Source organism: Anabrus simplex, chromosome 2 (genome assembly GCF_040414725.1).
Source record: "Anabrus simplex isolate iqAnaSimp1 chromosome 2, ASM4041472v1, whole genome shotgun sequence".
NCBI lineage: Eukaryota > Metazoa > Arthropoda > Insecta > Orthoptera > Tettigoniidae > Anabrus > Anabrus simplex.
The window spans coordinates 845,298,672-845,315,299 of NC_090266.1; the positions used below are offsets into that span (position 1 = coordinate 845,298,672).

General features: G+C 38.7%; 1 protein-coding gene across 3 annotated transcripts in view; it reads right to left on the reverse strand.

Annotated features, from left to right (window-relative positions):
- Positions 1 to 16,628, reverse strand: part of LOC136864504 (lysosomal alpha-glucosidase) — a 350,034-nt gene that overhangs the window by 24,464 nt on the left and 308,942 nt on the right. The window lies entirely within an intron of this gene.

Consider the following 16,628-nt stretch of genomic DNA (forward strand, 5'->3'; position numbering starts at 1 on the left):
ACATATCCATACTTTAAACTAAATAACACATAAAAAAAGCTGTGGTTGATGGCGAACTATTTTGTCGTTTCTACAGCAGCCACTGTCTTTGAGTTGATCTGGGAGTTGGTATCCTTTTTTGTGTTAAACACTGATATAATTTAAACCACTGATGAAGTCCGAATAACATATCCACACTTTAAACTAAATAACACATCAAGAATGTTGTGGTTGATGGCAAACTATTTTGTCGTTTCTACAACAGCCTTTGTTTTTGAGTTGATCTGGGAGTTGGTATCCTTTCCTGTGTAAACGAGCAACTTGACTGATATTCATGTTTGTTCAATAGTAATATGGGTCAAGACTTATGTAACTTTAAGGGGAACATTCGTACTTTGAATAGGTTTTTCTTATCATCAATGTAGTGGTCTATTGTTTAATTTATTTGGAGGTAAATATCCCTATGTTGTTCGTAAGTTACGTGCACTTGGTACGGATACCACTGAGTCTGGTGTTGGTATCCATCGTCACTTTTTACATTAAATGATGTCACTTATTAACTAAGAGTGTAGTGAACATTTTCTTTGAGCCTTTGGCAGAATTACAATATTCAATTTGCATAAGATGTTCCTCTGAGAGCTTTGAAGTTAGTTTTACATCATGGCTGTGCTGTCCGTGATATGCGGGGATAGTCGTCATCGACAGGAATCAAACCCCTGGAAAAACTAATAAGTTCATGGGTCATTCTATCTCTTCCTTGCACTTGAGGAAGATATTTAATTCTCCTCAAAAATTCTTCGTCCTTTCCAGTCATAACCTCTATTAGATGGACTGTGATCACACCTACCGGATTGCGGCTTAACACATCAACCAAGACGTTTTTCCTCCAGGGCCTGTGAACTACTGTAATATTAAATTGCTGTATGAACAGTGCCCAACGGATTACTCTCTCGCTGGTTATGTCTGATGACATAATAAATGTAAGGGCCTTGTGATCCGTGTAGATGGTTACTGGATAACCAAAGACGATCTTCCTCCAATAGAGGCATCCGGGAGATAGTAGGTTCGAATCCCACTATCAGCAGCCCTGAAGATGGTTTTCCGTGGTTTCCCATTTTCACACCAGGCAAATGCTGGGGCTGTACCTTAATTAAGGCCACGGCCGCTTCCTTCCAACTCCTAGGCCTTTCCTATCCCATCGTCGCCATAAGACCTATCTGTGTCGGTGCGACGTACAGCCCCTAGCAAAAAAAAAAAAACCTCCAATAGAGCAAGGAATGGACATCGCAAGTGTTTCCAGTTTGGTGATGTGTAAGCCCTTTCATGTGATCTCAGCTTTTGGCTCAGGAAAGATATAAATATTCGGACATCGGGTTCTTCAGGACTCACCTGGCACAAAGCCGCACCGATTCCAAGAGAGCTGGCATCGTATTCTGTACAAAACGTCCACTCGAAGTTCGGATAGGCCAACTGAACATTCTCTTTGAACATCCTCTTAGTCGCAATAAATGCCTTTAAGCGATCCTCCAAACACTTCCAACGATCATCTTTCTCAACAACTGTTGCAAAGGTGCCACCGGCCTAGTAAAGTTGGGGTAGTGCTAAGCGAAGAATTGGCTGAGTCCTAGAAATTGTCTAATGTGTATCATCTTAGTGGGTTTCGGGAAATCTAAGATGCATTGAATCTTAGCTGGATTTGGCTTGATCTTTTTTTTTTTTTTTTAACCGAGCTCGATAGCTGCAGTCGCTTAAGTGAGGCCAGTATCCAGTATTCGGGAGATAGTAGGTTCGAACCCCACTGTCGGCAGCCCTGAAAATGGTTTTCTGTGATTTCCCATTTTTACACCAGGCAAATGCTGAGGCTGTACCTTAATTAAGGCCACGGCCGCTTCCTTCCCACTCCTAGCCCTTCCCTGTCCCATCGTCGCCACAAGACCTATCTGTGTCGGTGCGACGTAAAGCAACTAGTAAAAAAAAAAGATCCCTTTTAAACTAATGAGGTGACCCAAAAACAGTACTTCAGTTTTGAAAAACTGGCTCTTTCTGATGTTTATGTTGAAAATTTTCGCCCTCAATTCATGTAACACTTTATGAATATCTTTGATGTGCTGTTCTATAGACTCGGATGCAATGAGGATGTTGTCTACATAAATTGTACCGATGGCTTTGATTTCATCCAACAGTTGATCATCCAGAGTCCTAATAAGTACTGCTCCTGAATTCTTGATTCCAAATGGAAATCTGTTAAAGGCACAGGTGATTCTTTTTTTTGCTAGTTGCTTTACGTCGCACCGACACATATAGGTCTTATGGCGACGATGGGACAGGAAAGGGCTAGGAGTGGGAAGGAAGCAGCCGTGGCCTTAATTAAGGTACAGCCCCAGCATTTGCCTGGTGTGAAAATGGGAAACCACAGAAAACCATTTTCAGGGCTGCCAACAGTGGGATTCGAACCTACTATCTCCCGAATACTGGATACTGGCTGCACTTAAGCGACTGCAGCTATCGAGCTCGGTAGGTGATATTTTCAAACATAGATCCGGCTATCTACGTCTAGCAAAATATGAAAATAAAATGAAGTCTTATCTGTGGTTGAAAAGAGTTTCATCCCATGAAACTTTCTTATGACTCCCGAAATAAAAGAGGGTGGTCATATTCTAAGACAATTCTGTCACTTAATGACCGAGCATTAAGGCATATGCTAGGCTGCCGTTTGGTTTCCTGACAATTGCAAGGGGATTATTGAATGGAGTGACTCATTAGGAGATAATGCTGTCGCTTTCCATTTGTTTAATTAATATCCTAGCTTCATCCAGATATTTTTCAGGAACTGGATATGGTCGCTTTTTGTAGGGAGAATTGTCCTTAACATTCAAATGATATTTGAAGTCCTTAGTAACCCCTGGTTTATCATTAAATACATCAGGGGAAACTCTTGAAGATTTTTCGTGTTGCCACTGACAATTCTGAGTCGAACTCAGGGCTTTCAGCCGCATTGGTGAGAAAAGTGAAGTAATGACGACCTACGTCATAATCTGCATCGATGATGGGCAATTCATGGCCCTCAACGGGTCCCATATCATCGGGTCTACCCCCTTCATATTGAGTATCTTCGATAGGCGGAGCATTGCTCATCTTGCCTTTGCTTTCCTCTACTGAGACATCACATCCCTGGCACCTCACATTTTCATAATTAACCAACTGCAACTCTACAGAGTTGATGTCAAAGAACCTTATGAAGCAGGGTAATCAAATATTCCTCCCATTTTACAAGAAAATCAGATCCCAGTATGACATTGAGCTTCTTCTGAGTTCATTTAAAATATGTGTTGAAATTGGACACCTTCACTTTCAAACTCCACAAAAGCCTGTAAATTGCATTTCATACTTTTATCTGGTACAATTACCTTTATTTCCACCTGAGCGACAGGTATTATAAGTACATCATCTTTCCCCTTTATGTTCACTATCAATTTGTCAGAAATTAGGGAAAACTGGGCTCCTTGCTTGTTGTTTTAAGGGGCCTAACATGAAGGTCATCAGCCCGAAAACTGAGCTCCAGAATCTATCAAATAAGTAACACTGATATTGCTTATTTTAATTTTGATGACCGGAAGACTATGCTGTATTTTCAGTTGTGCTGGTATGAGGTCTTCATACAGTAATTCTGTATCATATACATGCGAGTAGTTAATAGCTGTAGTACAAAGTACCTCTCCAGCATTTCGGTTTTTAGGCAATCTCTTTAACGTGTCAATGGTGTGTTGTTTTTATTGCACCCTTTTATTCAGGATTTGTTTTTGAGACATATCGTTTCGCCTCCTAATGTCTTCCTGGTATTCCAAAGAAGTAGCACCTGGTAACCCTTCATCCTTATTTCGCTTTTGAACGTATCACATGTCTCTCTCCATCTTTTTTCAAGTTCCGCCTGCTGGGAATCTTTATCACTGTTTGGTGTATTTGTAGGTTTCCTCCAAGTTTGCTCACATTCATATGGTGTCCTTCCTTCATACAGACATCTCCTGAATCTCCTATAACAAAATTGTGTGGCTCCTGGAAATTCCCTCACTTCTTGAGGTTTGAGGTCCGGTCTAACTTGGGTCTTAACTTCTACAGGTTTAGTTGTAACATCTTTTGTCTTGCTTGGTTTTGGTACATTCTGCAGGTGGGCAGTGTCAAGCCTCCTCAGAACATCATCTAGCTGTTCCAGATCTTGCAAGTTGGCCGCTACCAAGATTTCTTGTACATTTGCTGGAAATTGCAATGTCATCATCACCTGTATAAATTCTGGCTTCGGTACGGGAGGATCAAAAAATTGCAACTTCTTTAATTGTGAAATCAGAAAATCAGAATAATGTGAAAAATTTACAGCTGCATTATATTTCCAAGAATATAACTGGAGTTTAATTAAATGTTGAGTTTCCGCATTCCAAAATCTTTTGATTAGTGCCTCTTTGAACTCATTGTAAGACCTTATATTAAATTTAAATGCAGTGTAGCACATTAACACCCATCCTTCTAATAGTCTGGATGCTATATGTAACTGACGATTGGGACTTATGCGATTTTCCTGGAAATATTCTTCTACATTAAGAAGAAATTCCTTTGCCGTCTATTCCTCCTTCCCGGAAAATTTTGCTGGTTTATTTTCCAATATTCTCATTGCTGAAGAAATTTTAGGTGTTTCTCCATTAACTCCTTGGAAATTAGATGATAATACATCCTTTTCTATCTGATACTTGTTAGTAATTGTTTCAATTTTCCCTTGTAGTTCAATTGCCCTCGTATTGCATTTTTGACTTCCTTCACTTCCTGTTCAAGGTCCTGTTTCACCTCTGTTACATCGTGATCTATACGAGTAATTTGAGTATGGGCGCTATCTTACTGACACTTTAAATGTTTATTAGCTTCTTCTTGCTGAGTGTTCAACAAGTTAACTTCGTTACTTAACTTACTGAAATTGATTTTGAAGGAATTATGGATATTGTCTTGAATGGACACCATCTTAGCTTGTGCAAGTAACAACTTTTCATGAGACTCTTTAAAGTCTGCCGCCTTTAAGCTTTCTACTTCTTTAGTAGTCTGCTGAGAAGTAGAAAAGGCAGCTTTCAAGTCCTCTACTAATTGGGTTTTAATGTTCTCCCTCATGGCTTCTAAGTCACGTGTAAGTCATTCATTGATTTTCGTGAACTTAGAATCCATTTTTGTGTTGAATTAGGTAAATCGTTTTTCAATTTCCGTATCAGATTGAGTAAGCCTACATTCTAGATTGATATTAACTTCTGCCAACTTAGTGTCAGACCCCTTCTGGACTTGCATAACGGTTTCAGTCAGCTGAGTGATACTAGTATTGCTTGCAGCAATGCAGCCTTTTAAATTAGCGCTAAGCTGAGTCATGCTAGCATTGGTTACAGCATTAGTTTCAGTTATTCGGCGTCCTAAATTAGGGTTGGATTCAGTGATCCTTTTGTTCAAAATAAACTTAAAGGCTTCCATAGCAGCTAATGTTTTCCATTTTTGCTGGTATAATATTTGACTGACAGAAAATGGGTAACAGCAGAAAATGCTATCATTCACTAGTAAAAGATCTTAATTTTACCATTAATGTCCAATGGTTTAAGTTCAATTGGAAATATTCACGCAAATATTTAAACACTCTTTAACCTGTTAATTATTTACACTAGAAAAAAAATCAAAGTTCAATATTGTCTTTGAATTACTATCCTAGCATTGTGCCTCATATGAATGTCTATTTGCACTTACTCTGAAATTTACAATTACAAGTTTACTTGGTAAGTCACTGTTCAAATAGAAATAAGTCTATCACTTATGAAATTGTCTATCCAAATCAAATCACTGATATATGGTGGGTGCCACTCTGTATTTCACACAGAAATTTTTTTTAAAGTTAGATTTTTATCAATGTTCTTTGAAACTTGTGCTGTAATACTGCACCTCTTATTAGTATTGTTATATTTTTTATTAAATTCTTGAAAACACAAAGGTTTTTTACTTGAAAGTTCACTCAATTATTGAATGTTATTATATGATGGCTCCAAGTAAATTGAGTCATTTTATACTATTTGTTCCAAGTGAATCGAGCCCCTAACGCCTTGGGCGCCACTTTATTATGTTCTCCTCTCTGTACCAGGAAATGCCCATATTTTATAGCTTGAAGAGCATGCAATGAATGCAAGGCGTGTACGGAACATTAAATTGGAGCGGGTACAGAGAGTGAGACGGTTTTACTTCGAATGCAGTTTATGTATATCCTAAACTGTTGAGTTATTAAACAAAGTCAAGATTATATCACCTCAACACAGTTGGAGATTGGTTAGGCACGATGTGCTTTTGTCCTGTTGCTGGCGATGTCTCAAATCGAACCGCTGCTCCTCCCGTCCTCACCATGGAACCACATACCAATCCTTCGAGGGCTGCTCCGGACGGTCTTGAAGTTCCAGATGTTCTGGAAGATCTTGGAGTTCAAGTTGCAGGGTTCACTCACGTGGAATAATGGAGCAAGCACACGTGTAAGTCCCCTGGACTTGTATGATGGACGAGTAAGGAGGTGTAATTTATAATTGATTTTCACTGTTCCCATGAAGGGATTAAAGAAATTAAAAGAATGTCAATGGAATGAGACACGAGACACTTCTTTAACCTCTTCACTGGCACGCCCGAGAAATTCTCGGGTTGCGCACGCTTGCTCATAACGTCACCGCCCGAGAAATTCTCGTTTAGCTGCAGTGTTCATTTCGTGATCGCCCAATAATTTCTCGGGTATTGTAATCTCTTTGGAAAATGTTTTCCAGCATTCTCAACATATGGAGGGAGGGTTTCCAGCTGTATTCATGATGTCTCTGGCCTAAAATATGCCTTATCTTCTCTACTTTACATATACAATCTCTGGGCATCTGACGAGGTAAACAGAAATGGCGAGCGCGAAACGGAAAAGATGTTTGTCTGAAGACAAAATAAGGAATTACATCAAAGATGAATCTCTAAGTGACATTAGTATTTCTGATAGTAGTGATAATGATTCTTCAGATGATTGCCTTCTTATTATTTATAGTGAAAGTGAAGAAGATATTACGTCAGAAGCTAAGGTGATGGTAGGAGATGTTGAATATACATTCGTGTGGAAAAAGTGTGAGCCTGGGGATAATGTGCGATCTAATATAATTCCATTTACGGGAAATCCTGGTGTGAGGGTTGGATTATTACCAGAGGTGAGTGCGATTGACTGCTTTGAACTGTTTCTAAACGGATGAAATAGTAAATTTGACAGTGACCGAAAAGAAATTCGTAGACCCTGTGCTAAAAGTAAATAAATAAACTCCGCATGCAAGGGCACAGTTTTGGAAAAAAAAAACTCTTACGAAATTTGGCAGTTTATTGCGTTATTGTTGTTGGGAATAATACAAAAGCCTGAAATAAAAATGTATTGTTCACAGGACAGTATTCTCAAAACACCAATATTTTACGAAACCATATCACAGGCCTACTGTAAAAAAAATGTGTAAATAGAGTGTAAAGTAAGTTTTTATTAACCTTGAATAATATATGAATGTGTTCCCTTAATATTTGTTACTCATTCCTTGCTTCCTGAAAATAAATAATTTCCTCCGAAAAAACTCTCACTTTCCTGGCACAGGAGGTCTGCCAGAACCTGCCACTGAAGGGGTTAAAGTGAACTGCACTAGTCTCTAACTTGCGACGAAATATTAAACTCAAATAAGATTTTTGCAGCCGAATGTTAATGGAATCGAATATCCACACTTCCTAAAATTACTTGCACTTGTGAAATTAAGCACACAAAAACTAAGGTAATTAGTGCTTTAAATGTTTGGAGAATTGAGGACGTAAACACTCATCGGGTCCTCTAGGATTTCAAGATCACTTTGATTCTATTTACAGTTATTTGGAGAGTTTATTCATTGAAATGAATACTGCTAGATGCCATAGTATTATTATTCACATTGACTTAAATGACAAACACTTCAACTGGGTGTTACAAGTCAAATGCTTAATGTGTGAAATTAGTCCCGTTCACACACACCTTACATTTATATACGGCACTGTTACAATCCAAACTACTGAGCAAAATTAGTCCCATTCACGCACAAGATTGTGTTTAAAGATATAGATTAATACTGTTAACTCAATTTATGAATAGCGAAAATCGGTTTCGTCCACACAGTGTCCTGGGTTCACAAATAATGTGAAACTATTTCACACGAAGACTAGCAATGTCAAGTTAACAAAGTTCCTAGTAATTCAAAATTTTATTTGTGAAAACTCTAAGTATCAATGAACAGTTTGTGAACATTTGAATTGTAAGTTCTGATACACAAAGATTTTATTCACTTGAAAATGTTCAATGTATCGCACTCACTAACTACACACCTAAGTCCGAAGACAGAGAAATATAATAAGATTTTTGCAAAGTATCGAAGACTTCTACTCTACAACTTCAACATATTATTGCAGTGACAACCACCAGCAGTCAACCATACAGGTTGGATTGTGGGACTACACTGATTTGTGTCCAATTCTCACGTCTCTTATACACTGAAGGCGTAGAGACTGCAGCTGTTTAATTCCTCTCAATAACTTTCTTAATCTGTAATGGATTTTAATGAAACTTGGTAGTATTGCAGGTATTAAAATGGGGTGTAAGGTGATGTTACTCTCATATTTGTACCATAATTAATATACGAGTTATTAAGGGTAGATAGTATGGAAAGTTCGATGAATGACATAACTTAGCCTGGGTGAGTTGGAGCTGGCTCCTATGTAACTCGCCACATGATCGCTGTAGCCAGCTGCTCGCTTTGCACATACTTTAAAGTTCGAAATACTTCAAAATCAATGTTGCACCAGCGTTTCTGGTACAATATGTAAGATATAATAATCTGTTGGTATGACAAAATGAATTTAAGAGTAGTTACCCTCAATTGTGATATTTTGAAGATGTTCCTTGTTAGAAGGTATCAAAGACTTCAGAAACATCAAATCTATTCTTCAGACATCTAAACAAGTGAAAAGTTAAAATGTTAGCATAAAAATAGGACAGGATCTGACATACACTGGTTTCTCCTTGTCAGTCAATTTTTGCCATGCACTTACTTAAGCCTTGGGGGTGTTGAACATTATAATTCTACAGTACAAGTGAAAACTCAGTCCTCACTCTAAAAATCAGCTTCTGTGTTACAACATGACTTGCTACCTGATTAGAATTCAAAAAAGACGACAATGAAAAATTATAATGAACTTCAGACAATCAGTAGATCAGTTCCTCAATGCCCCACCTTCCCATAATATAACTTAAAACAATGGTATAAATGGAACAAGAAATGGCTTCTAAAGCAAACATTATATATCAATGATGCTCGTTGTCCAAAGGGGTCCAAAATCCAGGTCACTGGTCCCTTATAATAGTACTAATCACAGGTAAAGTAGAACCATGGTGTTCCTCATACAGTGCTATTAATCACAGGTAACATAGACCATAGACTCATGGTGTTCCTCACACAGTAGTACAAATCATAGGTAACATAGACTCAGGGTGTTCCTCACATAGTGGTACTAATCACAGGTAATGTAGACCAATGATATTTCTCACATAATGGTACTACTCACAGGTAAAGCTGACCAATAGTGTTCCTCACATAATAGTACAACACACAGTTAACGCAGACCCCTGGAGTTCCTCCCATAATGGTACTAATCTCAGGCAATGCCCAGAATCGTGGTATTCCTCACATAGTGGTACTAATCACAGGTAACGTAGACCCATGGTGTTCCTCATATAGTGGTACTAATCACAGGTAATTGGCAAATGCTGGGGCTGTACCTTAATTAAGGCCACGGCCGCTTGCTTCCAACTCCTAGGCCTTTCCTATCCCATCGTCACCATAAGACCTATCTGTGTCGGTGCGACGTAAAGCCCCTAGCAAAAAAAAATAAAAAAATTAAACCACAGGTAATTTAGACCCATGGTGTTCCTGATATAGTGGTACTAATCTCAGGTAACATATTCTCATGGTGTTGCTCACATAGTGGTACTAATCACAAGTAACGCTGACCTATGGTGTTCCTCACGTGATGGTACTGATCACAGGTAATGTAATGGTTCCAAAAACATCCCTAGGTTGTCCCTTTTAGTTGTCTCTTATGACAGGCAGGTGATACCGTGGGTGTATTCTTCGTCTGTGTCTCCCCCACAGAGGGTGTTGCCCGTTTTAGTAGCCTCTTACGAGAGACAGAGAATATCATCCCCCATCCACAGGGGGTCAAATCAAAGTGATCATAGTGGTGTCCTGACATGCAGTCAACCCTGAATCGGTACCATAATTTAAAACGATACAATTAACATAAAAAGCACTTATCTTCCCTGTGCCATAATATTTTTTAAAAGTGATGCAAAAAGTACATTTGGGTAATATTATTCTTGTGTTTGATACATGTCAAATAATAAACACATGTATTAATAATACATTTTATACCTGAAACTATACAAAATGAAAATAATTTTTCACCTTGATTCTTATATAACAGAGAAAAGAAGGCTTTCTTTCAAAAGTAAACTACATTTTTGTATTAAAATGCAGACAGAAATTACAAAACCAATAAAAATGAATAAACTGGCATAAGCCATAATTAATAACTATAATTGTTGTCCTAGTAACACAATCTAATTCTTTGCTTTACTTATTGTAGAAGAATATTTCTTTTCCCCTCAATATCAGAGTAATTCTCATTTTGGTGCTCTCAATCAACCCACCACAGTGCAGAGACAGACAGACACATACACAACCACCGTTGCTCAGCCATCAATGTGGCGCAAGAAAACAAAACTGATAATGCCTGGTCTAGGATATTAAAGTGTCCATCTGTTCAAGAAAAGTGTGCTCACTCTCGGTCTTGCTGCCTGGGAGTAAACAAGCAGGAAATAGTTCCTTCATCTGTTGTGGAGGTAGCAAGTATAGGACTTAATACTGCCTGTCACTATATCTCAGGAAACCTATTTCACAATTAGAAACTATGTCATGGCATTCATCGTTAAGAATAAAAGCATTTGACCATATCGATTTTAAATTAAGTCAACTAATACCAATGTGGTTTCTGTTAAAGTAGTGGCATCTCATCTATACTGATCATCATAATTTATAGGGGGAAAACACTTTTTTTTTTTTTTTTTGCCAATGGTATAACGTCGTACTAACACATCGCACGACGCAGCAATGGGAAATGGCTAGGATTGCAAAGGTAGCATCTGTGGCTTTAATTAAGGTACAGGCTCAGTACCTGACGGGCGTGAAAATGGAAAACCATCTTCGAACCCACCATCTCCCGAATACAACCTGTATTCTACTTATACAAAGCTAATTTAAACCATGACCTTATAGAAGTTACCACTCACTGTTTCAAATGAATCACTGAATAAACACAGGCAATGCCTTTGCAGAGACATCTGTGCCCTAAAGTTAGCCATTCTGCCCTGCCATGTGCTCCAGTAGGTCATAATGGCTTCTATCGGTATGTAATGTGCAGGTCTGTCTGCTGGGATTATTGAATTGCCTGTACATACTTCAGAGCAAATAAAAGTGGAGAGACTTGACCATTTTCACTCTCTGATTCAAAAAACTTCACAGAGAAGTAGCATGAATTCAACATCGGATGGGATCTATATCCTATAATAATTAGATGAAATGAAATGGTGTATGGCTTTTGGTACCGGGAGTGTCCGAGGATATCTTCGGCTCGCCAGGTGCAGGTCTTTCGATTTGACTCCCGTAGGCGACCTGCACATCATGAGGAGGATAAAAAAATGAAAAATGAAATGGCGTATGGCTTTTAGCGCCGGGAATGTCCGAGGACATGTTCGGCTCGCCAGGTGCAGGTCTTTCGATTTGACACCCGTAGGTGACCTGCGCGTCGTGATGAAGATGAAATGATGATGAAGACGACACATACACCCAGCCCTTGTGCCAGCGAAATTAACCAATGATGGTTAAAATTCCCGACCCCACCGGGAATCGAACCCGGGACCCCTGTGGCCAAAGGCCAGCACGCTAACCATTTAGCCATGGAGCCGGACATGAGGAGGATAAAATGATGATGAAGACGACACATACACCCAGCCCCCGTGCCAGAGAAATTAAAACCAATGGTGGTTACAATTCACGACCCTGCCAAGAATCAAACTCAGGACCCCTGTGACCAAAGGCCAGCACGCTAACCATTCAGCCATGGAGCTGGACAATAACTAGATATAGCTTATTCATTTGAGCTTCAACTCATAATTGGGCTTGAGAATACAAAATAAATCTCTGATATCACATGAGAAAGGATCATAGTTCACAGTACGGTAAACAGCCAATATTTGCATCTGTAATATACACACCTGGCATGGCATGGCGCTTGAAAAATAAGCACTTTACTTAGATAACAAAATGAGGTAATCTCCTCAAACGAATTCCACAAGTAAACTAAACATAGTACATCTACAAACCTATCTGAGTGCTGAGAGTTCTGAAAAGGCACATTAGATGGGAGGAGAATGCACATAAATACCTTGTTGGTGTAGGGTCGACTTAGGAACTGCTACAGCCTTCAGGGCAGGTCGACAAACTGTCGACATAAGAGCAAAAATGGTTAAATGTTTATAGAATGTTTAATGAAGATCATGGTTTGATAACTAGCACAGGACCATGGAAGAAGTTGTTAACGAAAGAGTGTACATGACTGGCGTGTCTGCTTGCAGTGTTTACATGACTCGTGCCGAATTCAAAGTTCACGAGCAGCCACTTTCTTACGTATTTTGTATTGAGATAATAGATGTAACCACCCTGCGTATGTGTACTGCAAGTTTCTCTCTCAGTAAGTCAGTCAGTGCATTGCTATGTCACCATGCGATACTGAGGAAGGGGCAGAAAGTTTAGCCTCGTCATAGACAGATATTTGTTTTGGTTCCTGACTTGACTTGCAGTACAACACATTCAAATGATCAGAAACAAATCATCTGGTATATTGTTGTTTAGGTCATCAGTCCAGAGACTGGTTTCATGCAGCTCTCCATGCCACTCTATCCTATGTTAACCTTTTCACTTCTACATAACTACTACATCCTACATCTACAGTACTCTAATCTCTTTGTCATATTAAAGTCTTGGTCTACCGCTACCGTTCTTACCACCTACACTTCCCTCAAATAACTGAACTGGTATATTATATAGATTAAATTATAACAAAATCGTGAATCAGAGAAGTGTTCACGTTACTATAAATCAGCGTAGGGTTGGACAATCTATGTGTTTTTTAAATTGTTGATACCTTTTTGTACTTTATTTGCAACATACCTAGTGTTATGAGAACAAACTACATTATAGTAGCTTATTTTAAATGTATTAAAGTGGAGAACTTGGCGAGTTCACTAGATTTTTTAAAATTTTCTGAGTAGTTCCTAGCAAGGCACATCTAACTCAACCTCGAAAAAAAAAAAAAAATTGAAATTGAACTTCTGAGCAACGAGCTAATAGGCTATTTTTTATAGGTCAATTCCAGACTACAAATGCAACTTCCAAATGATGTGTGATCATAAGGTATGAAATCTGAAAATGAAACAGAGAATTTGCAATCTACTAACATTTATGTAACAATATTCATAACATTTGGCACATATTCAATTGACTTCTAACACTACCTGACGCAGTTCACTACAGTCACACTTTTGTACAGTTGTTCAAAAAGGGAATGGGCACACAGTATAGTATAAGTGCCTTGCAGGATATCTGTGGATGAAGAAATCCATCAACAATGGTTCAGACGCTATTGAAAATATATTGGCTGGATGGCTTACGTTATTTGATTATTCTGGGCAATGGAATGATGGAATGTAAGGAATTCAAGTTCACATTAGCTCTTATTAATCTGGTAAATGAAGAAATACACACCACTTATAATGTTCATCCATCCAAGTTCAGTAGTATGATGCACAGCAGGCTGCTTTGTACCTCCTGCAGAGGCGTATGTGGACACAGACATAAAACAGATCCAAACATCGCAAATTTGATTAATATTTTCCTGTGGAGGTCCTAGGCTGATCTCCATATACCGTGAACCCAACAAAAAGTACTGTATGACGCTACATACTTCACAACCTTTCACAGACGTGGGCATTCATTGCTAGGATTGGTTTACCTCTCATGGGCTGGGTGCTGTTGAGAATTCCAGGAACTCTCAACGCCAAGATTTATGAATAGTTTTTGAGTCTCTAGTTCATTCAAGCATTGGACATAAATTACCCCAGAGGGCAGCATATTAGCTTCCATCAGGATAATCACCCAGTTCACACCTCAAAGGTAATTCAACACTGACGATACCTTGGCCTCCGAATAGTCCTGACCTGAACACCCAATGAGAATGCATGGGGACTAGTGTAGAGGACTCTGCGGGAACGTCACCATCGCCCAACCTCAAAGGAAGAGCTGAAGACAAAAGTGCTGAACTTTTGGGAAGAACTAGCCCTTAAGGCAGGGTTCTTCCAGATCCTCGCTGCTTCTGTGCCCAATCAACCTCAGGTGGCCATATAGCACGAGAGTCAGCAGACTTGATAATGATTTGTGTTTGTTTGTTTCTGGTTTGTTTTATTTGTAGAGACTGATGTTAAGTCTCAAGACACAATTTTATTTTATTTTTTGTTTAGTCCTTGAGCACAAGGGCAAACCTTTAGGGAATCAGTACCATATCTCCTAGATACGAGGAATCAGTATAATGAAACTGACAAAAAAGAGCTTGCTAGGAGGATATGAACCTACGCCAGATCCCAATTGCTACACTGTCAGTTCAACCTAGTGTCTCTACCTGCATAGCTAACACCAGCTTCCATACTCACTTTGTTTCTTTCTGACACACTGCCATTTATTTTTATTTGTACAGACTGAAGTTAACTCTCAGGGCATATTTTAAATTTCTTTCTTTTTTAGTTCTTGAGCAGAGTCAAAACTCAGAGGAAACAGTAGAGTAACCTCACAATACATATTTACAATCCCTGACACTGCTGTAATCCCACTGTTAGGACATGACCAAAACAGTTATCAAGAGTGTGCTCATTCTTTCTTCGAGTTACTATACATTCCAGGCTGGATTTAGCAAATGCAGAAAAATTGATCTCGAGCAATGGTGAAGAGAAGCATATTTCTCAATATTATTCAATGACATATAATGAATGAAGAGAGAAATGCTCTGCAGCGCTGAATACAGTAAGCGCCTGATTATTTGAGTGCTGGTTATCCAGTTTGCGAGTCTTTCATGTAACCTTAAAAAAAAAAAAAAAAAAAAAACATGTATTGTACTGTAGATTATTTTTCCTGCTTTTGAACTAGGCTCTCCCTAATTTGAGTTGTAAAGAAATGTAGCTTTTATGACAGCAATAAATCCTGCACTGTGTGATAATAAGAGTACTGTATCCACTTTTATCGGTCTAGGGTCTCTTTGAAAATTTCTCTTGTTAACTGGTCTTCAGTTTTATCTCATAATGGCAGAGAAAAGTACAAAAACAGTTGAACAAAAACTGGAAGTTAGAGAAAAATTTGAGAAAGGACATTCAGCTTCTAAGTTGGCTGTAGATTAAGGAATGCCATCGGTATTTTTTTGAAAAGAATTTTGTAAGAAAACAGTAATAGTACAAGTTTAAAAATATACTAATTTTAAAAAGTCTACATATGGAAGAGTTTGATGTTGCACTTCTACTCTGATTCAACCAAAAACAAAATTTAAAAAAATGAAGTAGTCATCATCACCAGTACAATGTGCAGAGAGAGTCAAGTTATTCCATGAATTTTCATTGAATTGGATTATCCATATTTTTTAGATTTTTTGTACGTGTGAGGACATGTACAAATAACCAGGAGTTTGTTGTACTCATGAAACAATCCTGAAGATCTAATTCCTATTGTATGCTAGAAACCATACATATTTGTAGTAATAAGTCTGATTTAAATAAATATTTGCAGTAATAAGTCTGCTTTAAATAACTGGTATGGTATCTCAATGGATGGTACAAGGAACTTTAAGGAAAGGAACAATGATCATAACCTGATATGATCTGCTAGAGGATTAAAATGATCTAATAATAATAATGTTATTTGTTTTACGTCCCACTAACTACTCCTTTACGGTTTTCGGAGACGCCGAGGTGCCGGAATTTAGTCCCGCAGGAGTTCTTTTACGTGCCAGTAAATCTACCGACACGAGGCTGACGTATTTGAGCACCTTCAAATACCACCGGACTGAGCCAGGATCGAACCTGCCAAGTTGGGGTCAGAAGGCCAGCGCCTTAACCGTCTGAGCCACTCAGCCCGGCGATTAAAATGATCTAAGGACGGATTTCATATGACATTTATTTCTTTACGTCGCACCGACACAGATATATCTTACAGCGACGATGGAATAGGAAAGGCCTAGGAATTGGAAGGAAGCGGCCGTGGCCTTAAGGTACAGCATTTGCCTGGTGTGAAAAAGGGGAAACCATGGAAAACAATCTTCAGGGCTGCCAACAGTGGGGCTCGAACCCACTATCGCCCAATTACTGGATACTGTTTCATATGACTTGACAGCACAATACTTTCAGAAGTATGGCGGTT